The sequence below is a fragment of the Stegodyphus dumicola genome, chromosome X1, assembly GCF_044657685.1.
Source record: "Stegodyphus dumicola isolate Sdum_Otavi_A_Nest chromosome X1, ASM4465768v1".
Classification (NCBI taxonomy): Eukaryota; Metazoa; Arthropoda; class Arachnida; order Araneae; family Eresidae; genus Stegodyphus; species Stegodyphus dumicola.
In genome coordinates, this window is record NC_140780.1 from 197,204,187 (window position 1) to 197,218,174 (window position 13,988).

The window sequence follows — 13,988 nt, forward strand, 5'->3', positions numbered from 1 at the left end:
AATTTCTATGAAAAATTGCATAAAGGTTTACATTTTTTTCGTTGTTATCACGCGTTTCACTCAGCAGACAGTATCACAGTTTGAATCTTTAGTCACATAAAAATTAGGCTCGAGTAATCACTGCAAAAGAATTTCCCCATGACCAGTAATGTGTTTGTGCTCTAATTTTGAAGTATAATAATACATAACTACTTTTATTACTTCTTTTTAATATCAGCAGTATATCTTATATGGATTACGGAATGTGAACTAAAAAGCATCAGAAAGGTGTTACACTTAACTGATGTTAAGAGAGAAAAATAATATGTAAATAAAAAGTATAATTGGCAGTAGAAGTATTTGAAAACAAATCAGCAAAATGCAGTTAAATGTGATGAAGTGTTCTTTCATTACTAGACACAACATTAAGAGTCTCGTTCTCTACCGACAAACATGCTAATGACAAACATACTTAAAAGCAAGTACCGATTTCCATTTTTATTTATTATTTTTTTTAATTTTCATGATTTTTTCCATTCTCCACTTCTTCTTTTGCAAAAGATGCGAATAATTAGATAATTTCGAACCGAAATAATAAGAATTACCATATGTTTCAAAATATTTATTTGCTATTAAAAAGAAAAACTAATTTTTAATTTTAAGCTTTTAACTGCAGATAATATGAATTCAAATTAGTTGTGTTCAACTGGCAATATAAAAAAGAAAGTCAGTGCTGTTTTTACGTAAATTGCATACATAATGCCTAGATTCACGGAAATTAATGAAGAATTAAAATATGTGTAGGGTAATATAAAATAAACAATACCCAAACTACCTCATTTTTATTAAGTTTTGCAGAAGCATGTCAGTTTGAAATGCAAAAATCTCTGTTCTGTCTCATAGAACATTATAGGACAATATAGCGAGTTGTAATTAATTTGATCCTATATTGACAGTTACTGCATATTGTTATTTTTAAATTATAATTATTTCGATCTAAACTTCAGACTTATTCTATTTTAAAATTTCAGCCTTGTTCAGTTCATTCGAAGAAATTATGGGAAAAAATTATAATAAACTTTAATTGACTTGTCAAAAAGATTAAGAGAGAAAAGCTTATTTTGACACTTAGCTCAATCAAATTTCGATTCAGATTTTATTGTCATGTCATACGAGATGTATGTAAATGAAATATTTGTAGCTAACACAGGAAAGTAATGTTTATACCCTCCATGTTATGTTTTCATCTCATTTCTCAGACATGAGCAAATCATCCAAATTCACTCTCATGCTGACATTTCTTGATAGCCGTTTTAAGGTTTCTAGACAGCTATTTTTCATGCATGTAAATATTAGTTTTGCAAGGAGTGTCAGTGGCTTGCTTTCAATTGAAAAAACACTGGAATATATCCAGAAGATGCACAACTTTCAGCTCTCCACTTTTAAACACTAACATCTTAATTAACCCTAAAGTTGGAAAAGTTGAATCTCTTATCCAATGAGTAAATTTCTTTCTTTAAAGTGAAGCGTTTGATTATATATTTTGTTTTATTTCTTCCAAACAATAAAAGACAGGAAATGCACTAAAACTCTTAATCTTGAAGCAGTAAGAAAAACATGTTTCTTAAACAACCCAGAAAAAGATATTAAAAAGACTGCTGACTGGATTGTTTGCTTCATAAAACTCACTTATCTCAATGAGTAAAATTCATTAGAATTATTGATAACAAACGGATGCATGTTTAATAAAAATACCTAATTTAGGTTGATAGATAACATGGTCTTCATACTTTTAAAAGTATAAAAACCGAATATATTAAACGAACATTTTAAAAACTCAATTATTCTTGAATGTAATATACTCTCAATGCACGTAAATGATGAATAAATCAAGGGACCAGAAGAAATGAGCAACTGCGGTTAGATAAATTTATGTTTATTTCCCCGAAACCATCCTAATTCGAAAACGTTTATTAAAATCCTCATTAAGAGCGACATAATTGATTACCGCGATGTACTTTAAAGAGGATGTGATGCAAAAGCGTTATATATTCACTTTTCTTATTTCAGCATGTTAAAACGGACCGATTTTCATCATAAATAATTCCACCTGTTTATGTATTTGCTCTTGAAATATCATTTCAGCCTAAATCCAAGCACAGTTTTAAAAATCTAAAAAACAGGGACTTTAGCCAGTGAAAATCTGACATAGAGCAGATTAATCAGCCATAAAATTTTCTCTCTATATGTACATTATTTATCCTACCTTAAAATGGACTCCCATTGTTATTCTTTGGGGACTCAAGAATAATTTAATAGATTTAAATTTTTACTTCCAAAACATAAATACATTTTAAATACTAAACTCAAATCTTCAGTTCTTTACTGTGATATTTTTAAAATCGTCAGTTATTTGTGAGCAATGAAAAAAATAAAAAAATTAGCCATTCACTACAACCTAATTACTTAATTTACCTATAAAATAATAAAATAAAACAAAATTCCTTTCACCATTAATTCAGATAATTACTGTTTTGACTCATATAATGCAAGATCTAATGTTAAATGACAGGAAAAATATGAAATCTTAAATTTGTTCTGGATTATAAGCTAGGCTTCATATATGTGTGTCACATAATTTCTAATGAGTATCTAACAAAGAAATGTTCATTTAAACAATTAATCAAATGACTTAAATAGACACGTGTATAAGAAGTGATTAAATGTTTGAACAGCAAGCACAGCAAAAGTTTAAAATATGCTTTGTATGTTAAATTATGTTATTGATTAAATGTTTGAACAGTAAACACAGCAAATTAAAGTTTAAAATATGCTTTGTGACTGTATACGAAAATAAGCTTTAATGAATTTTTTCTTTAATCTGAAAATGTATTCAGCTGTCTACTGTGATGAAAAAAGTACATTACGTGTAAAATGTAATGCAAAATGTCACTCATGAAAAAGCTGAAAAGTTATACACCATCTTTAGAACACATTAATTTTGTTCCCATATGTTTAAGGGGAAAAAAAAACAGTTTCTCATTACCGAAATGTCTGTAAATTTGTAGAAAATTATGAATGCAGAATATAAAAGAGACTGTCATATTCTTAAACTTTTTAATACATGTAATGCACGTTTTTATATCGTGGGCTTAAATATTTTATACATGAAATTCACTTTTTGAATGAGTATTCAACATGCTTTCTGAATGCTCAAATGGAGCTAATTGTTTGTACACATAAATGTGCATGTATGTGTGGGTTAAAAATATCTTACATGTGTTAATTAGTCTATCCCATTGAAATCTAACAAAAGAAACTGAAAATGTTAAAATTATAGGTATAAATAATTTATATATATTGATTGTATATGTTCTGTTTATCTTATGGACAACACTAAGCAGGCTAAGGGAAATTGAATGTAATATATATAAATGACATTACAATTTAAAACTGTAAGCATCAATATTGAGTTGTGCTTTCTTGTGTGTTTTCACAAAAAGTAATCTGCAACGTCATATTATATGCATTGAACAAATATTAATAAATCATGCACTGATAAATAAATACAACATGCATCATTGTCCAGATATTTATTGAAAATTGATAGTCACATAAAAGTTGTAAATAGTGTGTTCATGGCACAAAATACAAGCCAAAATGTACCTGATACAAGATATGTATGTAATATGTTTATTCTTCATAAAGATGACGCCATCTGTAAAGAAAAGAAGACAAAAGAATGTTAAATCAAACGCCACTATTAAAGTAACATTAATATACTTTGATTAAATATTTTTGGATTCATCAAAGCATTTTTAAGAAATCAAATTAAAATTTACATATATCACCTGTAGTGAAGTGCTTTTTTCCTCTTAGATGTACGCTCATTAACCATTAAGCAAAATAAGCACATGCTTAGAATAAGATCTTAGGACAGCAAACATAGGGGCCGTCACAAAAAGGTATTTACAGACTCAGGAAAGAGGGATCACCACAAAACTTTCCATTGCCAGTTCTACCATGGAATATATGGTGCAACTAAATAAGACCAGGATAGAAGGAATGGACAAAAAATCAGGTGTAAATGTGAGTGATGGCCACCAAAACGTTTAAAGTGCTTAGAGCTTCTAAAATGTCTTAATCCGGCCCTGGCATACATAACACTATACTGAAGTAATGATATCAGCATGTGCTCAACATGCTTTTGGATTACTAAGACCTAAATTTTCATTACACAGAGAAATGTACATTGTCACAATTCTAAGATTCTTTCTTCTAACCCAGGCTGATTTATATGTAATTGCACATATGTTTTTGTTTGCTACCAGATGTGGACAAGACAATCAAAGAAACGAAATTTTGCAAACAATCAATGAAACTTTTACGGCAAACGTCAAGTGCTTTAGATATTAAGGATCCCAATAAAAAAAAATACATGCTCTCTCTCTCTATATAAATAATTTGGAAATGTTGATGGCAGATAAATGCGTAAAGAAGAAACTTGTAGTCGTGACCGAACTTTAATATTGCTTTTCTATTCTCGTTGACAATAATTTCTAAGCCAACACAGATAAAGTGACAACCTACGCGCCTGCTCTAGAACGTTTCCATTCTTTAAGAAAAGGAGCATCAGCAGGGAATCTAGATAGTAAGCAAAGCAGACCGCGAATGCCACCTGTCTGGGAGGAAAACTGGGCTTAAAATGACTGAGTTTGGGTTCACAATATTGGTTTGCTTTATCTTGATTGGTTAATGTATAAACTTCTAAAATTATTATTGGCTGAAGCCTTATGCAAGTTATCTGTCATGAGCTTCGTGTAAGAAACATGTGATAGCTATTAATTTTGAAATGATGAGACGTTAATTATGTGCAGTTACTATTTTTAGGACAAAAGGGAAATAACATAGAGAATTAAAGAGCTACTGTAAATTAAATTTCGAATTCTGCTTTCCATATTATTTGTCTTACACAGATATGTATACTAATTCGGTGAAGTCATGCTATTGAAGCACAAAGAAGTGATTGCAGTCATGGCCGAATTTTAATACCCCTTTTTATTTCTTGCTAACCAAATATTTCTACTAAGCCAACATAAATAAATTGGCGCAGTAAGCACCTGTTCTTGAAGAGCTACATTGGAACTACATAAAATTTCGAGACATAATTGAGGAAAACAATGGTCTAGCTATACAGGAAAGCAAACAGCAAGTGCGCTGAACGAAAAAGTTAGGGTTTTCCAACAAGTTAGTTTCGTTTGCTTCACGTGGGACAATATTCAAGCTTCAAAATTTTTAATTGGCTCAAGCCTTGCATAAGTTACTTGGATCATGAGCTTTATGAAAGAAGAATGAATTTTGAAACGGCGAGATTTAGAGAGATTTATTATACGCAGTTACTAATTTTAAGCCAGAAAGGGGAAATATCCAAATTTAAATATTGCTGATTAAGGGATTATTGTAAATTAAAATTTTGATTTTTCTAACTCCATATATATGTGTGTTAATATGTGTGAAATTAAAGCAGACACAATGCAATTCAATGTAATGGTGCAGGAAATATTAATAGCGAAGATGTTGAGATGTTGATCCACAATGAAGAGCAAACTTGGCAGCCGAGGCAGATTAAATATTCATTTTTATTTTAACTGACATGTGTGGCCAAAATTAACTTGGCACTCATTAGAGTGCCTATTTCAAGGATTTACATTTTTAATAGCTTAGCGATAAGAAGAGAAGCAGCAAGCAAAACTAGAAGTCTGCATTCGCTGAGAAGCAGATGCAAAAGTGTGTAGTTATCGAGTATGGCAGCTTATTAAGAGAAAGGTTTCGGTTCAGGAAATTTTAAGTTCCGAATCAGCTACGTCATCATCATTATGTAAAAGTCATATGATATGGATTTTTCTAGAAATGAGGCAGTCCAAAAAAAAAAAAAAAAATTATTACTATTTTTAGAAAAAAGAGGAGAAATACCCAAACTAAAATTAGGAATTAAAAGGCTGTTGCTAATTTAAGTTATAATTTTGCTTTATCTGATTTTTACCTTATATATTTATAAGTAACTGTGCATTGTTAGACATGAAGTAGGTATACTGCATTTAAAATAATAATAATAAAAAAGTTTTCTTTTAGAGAAAATATACAGGCAAAATACACTTCTTATACGGAAATAAACATTAGAACGGGGGGATGCCACTGTCATCAAAATTTCTTTAAATTTTTTTTTAAACATTCAAAATCTAATAATTTCAAATCACAAATAACGATACAATAATATGTAGCATTTAAAGAATTTTTTATATAAAACTTTTTTTTTTCAATTATAAAAGCATTTTTATTTTATAAATTAGGGGGGGGGATCAATCTTCTGTCGGCATTGTTTTACACACACGCATATGTATACACTGGTGTGCAAAAATTAAGGACGAGACGGTTTTTTCAATATAACTTTGTACAAAAGCTTTCCAAATCAACACATTTAATACCGTAAGATCCCCAATACGTAAGGACATGAGTAATGTAAGCAACACTTACTAAAAGAGAAATCAGAGGGATAAAAAGAAGCTTTATTGAAAAAGTAGCATGGAGCGCAATGCGACTGAAGGCCGAAACATCCCTGTGATGGGTGTCCAGCAAGAAACATCCGGTCTTTAATAGGAGATATGATCTCCCCTGACTGCTAGGCAGGTTTCACAGCGTCTGCCCATGCTGAGAATGAGGGTGTCAATGAGTTGTTGAGGCATTGCTGCCCATTCGTCTTGCAGCGCCAATCGAAGCTCCGGAATCGTTACTGGTGGTAAGGTACGAGCTGCCAAGCGTCTGCCTAGAAAATCCCATACATGCTCGATGGGATTGAGAGCCGGAGATCGTGCCGGCCAATCCATATGTTCAATATCCTCACTCTCTAAGAACTGTTCGGCAGCTACTGTGCGATGACATGGTGCATTGTCGTCCATGAAAAGGAACTGCGGACCCATAGCGCCTCTAAAAAGACGCACATATGGAAGAAGAATCTCGTTACAATAACGGGTCCCGTTGACTGAACCTGCGTCGAAGATGTGAAGGTCTGTACGACTACCAAGCATGATGCCTCCCCAAACGAGTACACCGCCACCTCCATACCTGTCCCTTTCAATGATGTTCGAGGGATGATTGCGGCTTCCCCGCTCTCTCCAGATGAGTATGCGATGAGAATCGCTACTCAGACTGAATCTGCTCTCATCTGTAAAGAGTACTCGTCCCCATTAATTGTCTCTCCAATTCCGGTGTTCCCGGCACCACAGAGAACGGCTTCTTCGATGGGCAGGCGTTAGAGGTACACACCGTACAGGGCGTCGTGCAAACAGACCACCACCGTGCAGTCTTCTGGCCACGGTAAAACGCGATATCGGTCGTCCAGTCGCTTGTGTCGTGTGTCTAGCGATTTCTCCCGCTGTCTACCGCCTGTTTCTTCTGGCCTGTAAGGCAATATACCGGTCATCTGCGGGTGTGGTTCCTCGTTGACGACCACTACTAAACCCCCGGATAGCTGTTCCTGTAGTTTGAAATTGTCTCCAAAGTCGTGAAACGATGCTGTGAGCAATTCCGAACTCTGCAGCCACACTTGTCACACTGCGGCCTTCCTCCAACTTCCCAATGATTCGACCTCGGGTAAAAGCATCCAGATGTCGTCTAACAGATTGATTATTCGCCATTTAATGCTGAGGCAGCAACTCAGTGTGATTTTAACTGCTATACGGCGTGCAATCTCTTTGCCAGAAATACTGATCTTACACCGACAACATGCTTTATACCACTCAGACGCTCCCCCATTACATCTACCTGCATATCTGCGCATGGGCTACCGTACATCACCTTACTTAATCTCCTGATTGGTCTTTCTGTCCGCTCTGCCTCTTCATTCAGCTGATATGCTAATTTTTCGACTTCGTCCTTAATTTTTGCACACCAGTGTATTGTTGCACCAACCCCTTGATGACGATGCAGTGAAAGATGTAAATTTCGTTTTTCATTTTCATTTTCGTTTGGTTTGGCATTTTTTACGTCTATTATCTATTATGCAGTTTGCCATTGTGCTTCTGTTTTTTTCTGAACTGAACATGGTACGGACTTTTAAAGTACTTCTAATTTATTTTGCATTATATATACAAGGACAGGTATAAAAATTTGCTTTTAATTTTAACCTATTATTATGCTTCTTTTTTTGTATTTATTTATGAAAGATAAAGAATATGAAAGCAAACTTCTAATTTAAATTGGCTATAACATCTTTTATTTTTTACTTACTTTGGGGACTTCCTCTATCTGTCCTAAAAATAGCGCCATACAGTGGATGGACAAAAATATGGAAACACCTTGTGAAATGCATGTTTGAAAAGAAAGATTGATTTTAATGAAATATGTAGGTGGCGCTGGCGTTTTTGACTACTGACGCCACCTATACAACTTCGCAAATGTGCTAAACAGTTCAGTTGTTGTCGGAGTACTGTTATGTGAGGCTGTCATTGCATCATGTCAGAGTTAACAGACTTCGAACGTGGGCAAATTGTTGGAGCACGTATGGTAGGTGCTTCCGTAAGCAAGGTAGCCGAGGTGTTTAGTGTTTCAAGAGGTACTGTATCGAAGATTTATTCCGCATATTTGTAAAGCGGAAAAACGTCATCTGCTAAATCACAGCGCGGACGAAAGTGTGTCCTGAGTGATCGTGACAGACGATCATCAAGGGCAATTGTGACGAAAAATAAGAAGACCACAGCTGCAAAAGTTACTGCTGAAATGAATGTTGTGTTACCGAACCCTGTGAGTACCAAAACAATTAGAAGGGAGCTTCATAAACAGGGAATTGCTGGCCGTGCTGCAATTGAGAAGCCACTCATCAGTGATGCTAATGTCCGTAACAGGAAAAGGTGGCGTTTAAGTCATAAAGCCTGGACTATAGAGCAGTGGAAGCGAGTAATATGGTCTGACGAGTCTTCTTTCACATTGTTTCCCACTTCTGGCCGAGTTTACGTCTGGAGAACGCCATCTCAAGCCTATAATACAGACTGTTTGTTACCAAGAGTGAAACATGGCGGGGGTTCTGTTATGGTTTGGGCAGCCATATCGTGGTTCTCTGCTAGCCCCATGATAACTGTGTCAGGGCACATGACTGCCAAGACTTATGTGAACATTTTGGCCGATCAAGTTCATCCCATGGTACAAACGTTGTTCCCCGATGGTGATGGTGTCTTTCAAGACGACAAAACCCCTGTTCACGCAGCTCACATTGTCCAGGACTGGTTTTCTGAGCACGAGGATGAGTTGTCCCATCTCCCCTGGCCACCACAGTCACCAGACCTGAATATTATCGAACTTTTGTGGTCTACATTTGAACGGAAAGTGCGTTCTCGTTATCCACCGCCAACATCGTTATCTGAACTTGCCACCGTTTTGCAGGAAGAATGGTATAATATTCCCTTGGCAAACATACAGGAACTGTATTTATCCATTTCGAGAAGACTGCAAGCTGTTTTGGATGCCAACGGGTTTCCTACACCATATTAAGCAAAGAAACATGTTTTTTTAAAGGTGTTTCCATATTTTTGTCCAACCCCTGTAAGTCTAAACTGCGTCTCTCAAATTAATCATGCGATCCTACGTAACGCTTAATGCAGCTACCTCTTGCCCAATCAAAATAATTGCAAACCAAAACTTTTTGACTCCCTTCCTTTTTTTTTTTTTTTTTTTGCATTACTACTGGGACACTCTCTCCCCTTCTCGCTTACGCTTTCATCCTCTTAAGACGCTGCTGCAATAATATATGTTCGCTTCTATTCACAATAGTACCAAAATTATTCTAGAAATAAGCACGATTGGAGTGATAAGGGAATTGTGGCCACAAATGTGAATTTAAATAAATATGGAATTTAATCAGGCTCTTCAAAATGGATGGACGCTTTAAGCATCAAGTATCTACTCCATCAGTATTTCTGCGCATCTACATCTCAGTGTTCTTACATCAGTGCTTCCAAAATTGTGCTTTTTTTTACATATAGATAGTCTCTTCTCAACAAGAGTGATTTTTCTTAACTTTACACATGATATTTGGGTGGTTCTCTTCCACACATTTACTCTGTTAATAAATTATTACAATAAGACAATGCATGTTAATGACGTTGGAAGTATTTATTTGATTATTAAGTGGAAAACTCTATAATATCTTTCACCCAAAATTGACAACTTATTCATATAAATCTCAATTTAATGCACTCTGTTATAAGGTCTCATATACGTATTAGCAAAATGAATTTATCATCATGATTGCACTTTAAAAAATAGTAGCTGCCATATGTAGCATCATTTTATGTATATCTTAAATGTCACATTTATACCCATAACGACTGAGATTTTCATCTGAGTTACTTTTTTCTGTACAAATATACAGTCATAACTATTCTCGAATGATAACAATACTTCCCTTCTGTATGTGCAAGTATCCATCTCTCTATATATAAATATATACGTGTAATAATTTGGAAATGGCCGAATTTTAATATTCCGATTTATTTCCGTTAGCCAAACATTTTAGTAAGGCAACGCAGATAAATAAGCGCAATATGCGCTTGTTCTTGAAGAGCTACATCAATTCCCATAAAATTTTGATATGTATTTGAGGAAGACAACAGTCTAGCTAGTCAGAAAAGCAGAGAACAGGTGCGATATGTTCAAAATGAAAAGTTAAGGTTCCTAAATAAGTTAATTTCTGTTTCTTTGTCTAGATCGCATAATATTTAACTTTCGAAAACTATAATTGTTTGACTTCTTATATATGTTATCTGCATCATGAGCTTGACGTATGAGTCTACTAATTTGGCCACTGATCTTGAAATTATACAGAAAAAATACGTATTGCGGATATATATATATATATAGAAACACAGACAAAAAATATTAAGAAAAATATATAATCATTCCAAGAATTTTCGTGCATTATGCCACTGAAAATTGATCAGCTATAAAGAAAGAAATTTAGAACCAATTTTTCACAAAGACTAAAAATTAAAATTAAAATAAGTAAATGAACGTCATAAAATCCAATAAATGTCAAATTAGAATTCTTTAAATCTCAATAGAAAAATTCTCAAGAAAAACCGAAAAAAGAAAGAACAAGGAAAACCAAAAAGAGCATGAAAGAAGAGGAATTCAATTAACCACGATATAACGTCGTCAGAAGGAGGATACATCGAAATCAATTGCAATTCCTCTTCCATAAGAAAATCCTTGCTTTTATGCATCTAGAATTAGCCGATGAACCATACCAATACATTTTTTAAAAGATTTCGGGTGAACTGTTTATATATATATAATGAAAAACTGAGATACAAGTGAGGTTTTAACAAGACATTTCTTTGATTAAATAAATGTTACAAGAGTTATCATATAGGAATCAGCAAGTTAAAAAAAAAACTGGTTTCAGCTTGCATTTATCTTTATAGTTCTTACTACGTATCAATAGATCTGCCAGTCAAAATGTAAGAATCTACAGAGTTTCTTATTACTAAAACTGATGCAAACTGAGCGTTTAACTAAGATAGCATCTATACTGAATATAAAATGCTTCGTATCTATCAAGACAAACTACTTTTATGTATCTTAAGTGCAGAATTAATAAAATACCGTAATGAAATTTCTCTGATATATTCTAAACATTCTTTAGCATGTATTAAAAATACCCCTCATACACTTATAAAAACTTTGCATGTTCAGAATGATAGTAAATTTATTAAGTGTGGTGTATCATATGTCCCAAATTTATTGATCTTATTTACTCACAGGAATTAAAGTATGTGAGTTATTCATAACTGGTTACCTGTAATTGGAAATTTAACTCAAATGACTTCAAGCATTTCTTTATGAATGTGTGTGACTCTTATATGAAATAGTTAAAAGCAAATGTCTTACAAAATGTTTAACTCTTTGAAGACCATAACGCCCCAGACGGCCCTTCATTCAAACGACCACAGCCGCCCAAAACGGCCGAAATTTGGATATTGTTTTCTTTCGTCCGCTAAGGTATGCAGTAGCAGGTGCAGTTTCCCCAAATGCATTGTATCAATTTATTGCAGACAGCTTGCCCTAAAAGGATTTATTTGTGGTTTCTTATCTTTATTTGTTAGGAAATCCACAGGATGACATTTAAAATCTTCACTCTTCTTTGTTCGTTAATGGATGGGAAGGGGAGGAAATTGCTGTGACTCTCCAAAACCTTTTTGGGCGGTTCAGTATGTTTTGCATACAGGTTAGCGAAAACTTTGGTTTTCAAAGAGTTAAATAAAAGTTTGAGTGCTATGCGTCAATTATGTTATTATTTCGAAGCGTAAGGGCATCGGTTATTTATTTTTAAAATAAATAGCATTCTAGTGTTAAAAATTTACAGAAATAGTTTAATTTAAAATGAAACAGGGGTTTTGAAGGCTAACTCAAAAATCTTTTAAAGCAAGAAATATTAAAATTTATACACATGTATTTATTTAGTTTTTTTTTACTTTCAGAAATATACATTACCTAGAATTAACGAAGTATCAGTGCATTTTCTATCCCTTTATCTTCACATTACTTCATAACATCTGAAGAAATAATATTCTGATGTGGAACAAATTCACTTTGGGGAGGTCACAAATACTTTTTTTTTTTCCCCCTGGATTCATGTGCAGTACTTAAAAAAAAAAAAAAAAAGTGAGATATTACTAGAAAAGTATAAACTGAAAAAGATTTTTAAATATACCTTATAAATATCAAATACACATTCATCGAGAAAAATATAAACTGCAAAAAGATTTTTAAATATTTGTTATAAATACCAAATACACATTCATCAAGAAAAATATAAATTGGAAAAATATTTTTAAATATACGTTATAAATGCCAAATACGCATTCATCAATTGAACTATTCTGATGAATGTTCAAACAATCAAGGAAAAATAAAATAATCTTACATAAAACACTACTCAGTCTGTGATAGGATTAGATACCTTCTGTAGAATCATATGAGAATATTACGATGTGGTAATAATAAAATAAATGTGGCTAATGTACTTATTTATGGGCACTGTAATTTCGGAAGTAAAATACAGCAAGGAAGAAAAATGAAAAATTTCGCCCAAGAAAACGTACATAGCAAGGGTATTTTTTCATTCCATGATTATATTAATATGTAAAAATTTTACGATAAAGAGTGAAATAAGTGTATAATTAGATTAATACTATCTCTATTACTAATGCGAATCCTAACATTCCCATATTATGCAAAATACAAACTTAGATTGCCAACAACTTCAAATTAAAAGGCTCTAGGTATTTCAAGAGATATATGATGAATCACTTCATGAAGACTAACTATACCAAACATGGTGCATAGATTGTCACTCATATAAGTGGTACGCGGCTTTTACAGAGGTCTTTGCCACTAAAAGTCACACTGTACCCTAGTAGGTTCGTAACTATCTCATGAGGAAAATGTTATTTAGCTTCTATAGGCGAAAAATAAAATTTAAAAAAAAAAAAAAAATATCCCCAAACAATTTTCTGGCACATATAAGTGAGGAAAAGTTTAAATTGCAGTCGCAGGGTCCAAACCTGCAAACTCGGTTCTCAGAGCAAATTTTAAAATTTTATATTTAGCTATGCTTTTCTTGGCAAAGCTGTCGAATTAATCGTCAAGTTCAACAAATTTCAGATTGCGTTCTTTATCTGTGAGGATCGCAATCAGTTTTTCCATATGAGTTCCGTCAGTTCTAACTCCTTGTATAATTAATATAATTTTTATTTAGGAATCCTTTGATATTTGTATCTTTGATTCATTCAATACTGTTATTTATTTTTTCTGGTAGGGTATGAATGTTATTTTACACACTATCGCTGTACATAACATTCATATTGAATATGTTATTTACGTTAAATATCTTTTCCCTTCTGCTGGTCGCTTCCTTCACATCTCCCTAACTATGTAAACAAAATTCCTTCCACTAG

At 33.3% G+C, this 13,988-nt stretch overlaps 2 long non-coding RNA genes across 18 annotated transcripts in view; one reads left to right on the top strand and one right to left on the bottom strand.

The window, feature by feature from the left end:
* LOC118180839 (uncharacterized) overlaps positions 1-13,988 on the top strand; it is a 98,616-nt gene that overhangs the window by 65,795 nt on the left and 18,833 nt on the right. The window lies entirely within an intron of this gene.
* Positions 3,558-13,988, bottom strand: part of LOC118180835 (uncharacterized) — a 189,911-nt gene continuing 179,480 nt past the window's right edge. For all 16 annotated transcript variants that reach the window (XR_015038580.1, XR_015038582.1, XR_004756757.2 and 13 more), the window contains 2 exons: positions 12,523-12,673; positions 3,558-3,697 (listed from right to left, as the gene is read on the bottom strand). This is a non-coding gene — a long non-coding RNA (uncharacterized LOC118180835). The remainder of the gene's footprint in view (positions 3,698-12,522; positions 12,674-13,988) is intronic.